The sequence below is a fragment of the Amblyomma mixtum genome, chromosome 1 (assembly GCF_055824585.1).
Source record: "Amblyomma mixtum isolate Tamu chromosome 1, ASM5582458v1, whole genome shotgun sequence".
Lineage (NCBI taxonomy): Eukaryota > Metazoa > Arthropoda > Arachnida > Ixodida > Ixodidae > Amblyomma > Amblyomma mixtum.
This window is the reverse complement of record NC_143012.1, coordinates 98,908,631-98,913,958: the sequence shown is the minus strand read 5'-3', so window position 1 is coordinate 98,913,958 and position 5,328 is coordinate 98,908,631. Positions and strand designations below refer to the sequence as shown.

General features: G+C 47.8%; 1 long non-coding RNA gene across 1 annotated transcript; it reads left to right on the top strand.

Moving 5' to 3' along the window:
- The first annotated feature begins 2,569 nt into the window (after window positions 1–2,569).
- Window positions 2,570–4,381, top strand: LOC149367309 (uncharacterized). Its single transcript, XR_016284701.1, has 2 exons — window positions 2,570–2,754; window positions 3,533–4,381. It is a non-coding gene; the product is annotated as an uncharacterized LOC149367309 (long non-coding RNA).
- The last annotated feature ends 947 nt before the right edge of the window (window positions 4,382–5,328 follow it).

Sequence of the window (5,328 nt, the reverse complement as noted above, 5' to 3'; positions counted from 1 at the left end):
AAGCACAACTACTGCGCCCCATATTTTGTTTTTTTTAGAAATGTGGGCACTAGGCTCATGAACTCTCTGATTTCTCAAGAAATAAACTTAGAGTAAAAATATACAATAGCGCGAAATTTCTTTTTTGTTTGACCTGATCATCATTACCGTCAAATATTCTTGTTTCTGCCGTTTTTGTTCAAAACAACCAGGCAGACTGATGTGATCCTAGCCGCGTAGAGGGGCACTGATGGCACCAGTTAAGCTTTAATGCTGGTTGCTGTGCAAAAGGCCCTCTTCCACACCTTCTGACGCCTTTCGGTCTTTAGGCGTGCCGTAGAGGCTATGTTATAAGGGTCGAAAGCGCGTTTCATTTTAATTATTTTTTCTTAAAGGCGCGAAGGCATTACATAAGGGGGGGTGTGAGGCCTGCATATACAGGTTGGAGCGGTTGAAAAAAAAATTAAGAGAAGAAAAAGATCAACACAATAACATTTAATTTAAAACCAATGATAAAAAAGAAACAATGCAAAGGCAGGCACTCAAAATACGAAACAAGGTACTGCTGATACTTCGTCGTACTACGATTTGAGCAGTTTCAAAGGCATGTCATGCGCAGCGCCGGAAAAGGGGTGATTTTATTTTATTTTATTTAGATAATACAGCAGGCCCTTCGGGGCCCTTTCAGGAGGGGCGATGTGAAGTGATACAGATACAAAATACACCAAAAGAAAAGAAAATCCCACACATACGCGGTAAGTTAGATGACGTCAGTCCTGTATCGGTTCAACGGAGTTAACGCCACTAAGTGCTGTCATATGTGAAGAATTCCAGTCAGTTATCGTGCGGGGAAAAAATGAATACTTAAATACTTTAGTTCTGGCAGTGAATGGGGTTATTGATTCAGAAGGGCGATGTCTTCTTCACCGTGTCACAGAAAATGGCTTAATAAAGGGATTAGTGCAGAGTGACAACCTGTACTGTTTGAGCACAAAAAAAAATGGCTGTGGCTTAGGTAAGGTTAAGCCTCGATATCTCGAAGCGAAAAGCTCTCGCTGCTTTTCAGCCAACTCCCAAGCTGCCACTTCTGGATCGGTGTTTCTGCGCCGTCCGACTGCTGCTTCTTCTTCTCCTTCCATGGAGAGTGTCTGCGCCTGTTCAATGGGCAAGCGCACCTTATCTTCACGATAACAGATCTTCACGCGCGTGCGACCTGTATATATTTATATTTATCATGTAGATATGTAAATAGATTTATTCACAGTGTACCCTTTCCTCTATCCTTTCTACTATCCCCTCACCCCTTTCCTTTCACTTCTCCACACTGCCTGCTATCCTTTATTTCCTCTGACCCAGCTCAGGTGCTTCCAGCCGCGATAGCAGATGCCGGGGCTGCAAAAATTATTTTACCTTCCATATTAAATGCATAAATAAAGCCACTACTACTACTACTACTACTACTACTACTACTACTACTACTACTACTGCGGCGAAAGGTCCAACGGTGGCGAGGAGAAGCGGCGGCGCACATGCGCAGTAGCGCGCGGCGGCGGCGAAAGGTCAAACGATGGAGTCAGCCGCGGCGGCGACGATGGCTGCGGCAGCAGCGGCCACCTGCGCTCCGCGTGACGTCAATCGGTTTCGCGCATGCGCGGCTGTGGCAAATCTGTAGTGTGGCTCACGCGAAGCGCGGTATTGACGAGCCTAGTGAAGCTTTTCGCATCTAAAGAAATTTCAACCTGAGAATTTTGCGTCTTACTTGTAGAGTTGGGATCCTGTGTTCCCGCATTATGGTAGGCGGTGAGTCTGTTGAACGGTATTTTGAAAATATGAATGGAACGGCCTTGCGCTGGATCATTTAAAGCGCTTGAATGTTAGTTTTAGCAAAATGGTCCCAGACAACGCACGCGTATTCTAACTTAGGTCTGATTAATGATGTATAAGCAAGAAATTAGCATTTTTTAGTTTATGCTTGAGGACACAAAGTTTGCGAAAACCTAAAGCGGATACGTTTCTTATATGTTTTGTAGAGGGCGCTGGTTTGGCTCTATAAATAGAGACGCCGGCGTGTTCTCGCTTCGGCGAGCGCGGCTTCGGCCGCTTTTTTTTTTGAGCAGCGTCCGCTCCGGCGGACGCAGTTGTTGCTGCGACGCGCGTCTTTTCTTTCCTTTTTCTCTTTCCTCTGATCTTTTAACTCTCCTCTATCTGCACGTGGCAGCGGTGGTGGCTTGGCTAGAGAGCAGGCCCGTGCAATTTCCTCTTCATCCTTCTCTCAGTCACAACAACAACAACAACAATAAAGGGTCTTTGGCTTCCGGTCTTGAGAGCGTTCACTACCGCGGCTCCGTCCGCTAGCATGGGTCCAGGCTAGGCCTAGTAGCCGGCCCAACTATGCAACCCTGCCATCTCGGCAATCTCTACATGGTGTCAGAAGTGGGTGCTTCAACACGAATCCCTCGTCAGGAGCCACTTATGGTTACAAAAACTCCTTTGATGCCATGGGAGGAGGTTGGCATAGATTTGTTCAAGCACAGAGGTCATGATTATCTGTTGGTAGTCGACTATTACTCGAGATATCCAGATGTCAAGACCAAGACCATCTGCAGCGCCATGGACGCGTCGTCTTCGACTCAGACGCAACCTCGATTCGCGGGTTTGTCTGGCCTAGCGCCGCCACCAGCGTTCGACTTCGATGACCCGGCCTCCTGGTCATCGTGGGTGGAGCAATTTGAAGATTTTGCTGTCGCCACGGGTGCGTCTTCAGCAACGGACGAAGTAAGGATTCGCACACTTCTTTATTGCATGGGTGTTCAAGCGCGCCGCATCCTCTATTCTCTTGGGCTCACCGAGCTGGAAAGCGCGTCGTATGCAGAAGTTAAACAACGTTTCACGGCTCACTTCATTCATCCTGTGAACGAAGTTCATGAAAGCTTTCGCTTCCATAAGCGTGTACAACAACCATCCGAGAGCGTGGACGCGTTCTATTCCACCCTGCGTTCGATGGTAAAGAAATGCAACTACGGCTCTTCCAGCGTCGAAGACAGGCTGGTTCGTGACCGCTTCGTTGTTGGCCTGTTCGATACTAAGCTTTCGGAACAGCTTTGCCGAACGCCGGATTTGACTCTCGAGAAGGCGCTTTTACATGCACGCATGTATGAAGACGCGCAGAAGGAAAGCCAGGAACGAGCGCACAACGGTACTTTGCCTGTGCATGTGGACGCCACCGCGCGTCGCAAATCCATAACGAGAGACGCTCGACGAAACGCTTCGGAAAAACCCTGCAACTTCTGCGGACGCGAAGCTCACGCACGTGATATCTGCCCTGCGCGGAACGCTGCATGCAGATTCTGCAAAAAGAAGGGTCATTTTGAGAGCGTCTGCGTCTCCAAGCAACGCTCATCCGCAAGACACTCGCACTCCATTTCTGTGCATCCTATCAAGAAGGAGAAGACGGAGAACGCCAAGTTCGTGTGTGTGAAGGTCAACGGACTTCCTCTTGAATTTAAAGTGGACTCTGGTGCAGAAGTGACTGTGGTTCCCGCCACTTTTCCAGGCATTCCGTCGCGGCTGGACGCGCGGGAGGGTCGCCTCACCGGGCCAGACAACCGGCAGTTGAGGGTTGCTGGTCAATTTTTAGCTACCCTCGAATGGAAAGGTCGCACTTCGCAGCAGAGAGTCTACGTCCTGCCATCGCAGTCGACGCCACTTCTGGGTTATCCAGCCATCACAGCTCTTGGAGTTGTTCATTTCGTTGATGCTCTGGCACGTTCGCAAGTAAGTCAGGCTCCTCCTTCTCATTCTCCTGGTCAGTTGCCGACGCAGGATATTTTTGAAGGCATAGGGACTTTTGGTGCGGAGTACACTATCCGACTAAAACCGAACGCTGTACCTTTTGCTCTGAGCGTCCCACGTAGGATTCCCCTGCCCCTCCATAACGTGGTTAAAGATGAACTTGACTCACTTGAAAGACAGGGAGTTATTAGGCGTATTGACAAGCCAACGGCATGGTGTGCAGGCTTGGTGGTAGTTCCAAAAGTTTCAGGTGGATACCGCCTCTGTGTGGATCTGACTAAACTTAACAAGGAAGTTCTCAGGGAAAGGCACGTTTTACCTACGGTTGAATGGGTGTTAGGACAACTAGGTGATGCCAAAGTTTTCTCAAAGCTGGACGCTACTGCCGGATTTCATCAAATCCGTCTTTCGGAAGATTGTCAGGAATTCACTACATTCATCACGCCTTTTGGTCGTTACTGCTACCGTCGTCTACCGTTTGGAATAACATCTGCTCCGGAATTCTTTCAAAGGGAAATGGCTAGAATCTTGGAAGGCCAATCTAATGTTGTTAATATGATTGATGACATTCTTGTTTTTGGGAAAGATAAAGAGGAACACGACCAGAAGTTATCTGAAGTTCTGGATCGTCTAAGCAAAGCAGGTGTTAAGCTTAACAAAAACAAATGTTGTTTTGGCCAACGGCAAATAGAATTCCTAGGCGTAGTTGTAAGTGAAAATGGTATTTCTCCCTGTCCTGACAAGCTTGAAGCTATCCGTTCTTTACCAACTCCGACAGATGTCCATAGTGTTCGCCGGTTTCTTGGTATGGTGAATCACATTGGTAGCTTCCTTCCAAATCTGTCACGGGCTACAGCACCGATTAGAGAACTTCTAAATAAGCATAGCGACTGGTACTGGGGTCCTATGCAAGAGTTAGCTTTCACCAAGGTCAAGTCAATGCTCACGTCTTCACTGTGTGTAGCTAAGTATCATCCAAGCTACAACACAACTTTGTCATGTGATGCCAGCTCTTTTGGCATTGGCGCAGTTCTTTTGCAAGAACAGCCCACTGGTGAGCTACGTCCTGTAGCATTTGCGTCTCGTGCTCTGTCAGAGGCAGAAAAACGCTACAGCCAGACCGAAAAAGAGGCTCTAGCAGTGACATGGGCAATTTACCGGTTTGACCAGTTCATTCGTGGTATCTCATTTATTGTGGAAACGGATCATCAACCTCTAGTAACTCTTCTAGGGAAATCAGATCTTGACATGATGCCACCTAGGATTCAGAGGTTCCGTATCAAACTGATGCGATATCAGTTCCGAGTTGTTTATGTGCCTGGCAAGCAGCTTGCTACTGCAGACACGCTGTCTCGCACTCCAGTAGCTTCACCTCCCCAACAAGTGGATGTGGTCGAAAAATTCTTACAGCTGCATATTTCAGCAATCACTGAGACTCGTCTAATCAGTCCTGATGATGTTCGCAGCCATCAACAGCAAGATGGAGAATGTACCCTTTTAACTCAATACTGTACTCAGGGTTGGCCGCGTAAGGAAAGGCTTCCACAATATATGAAA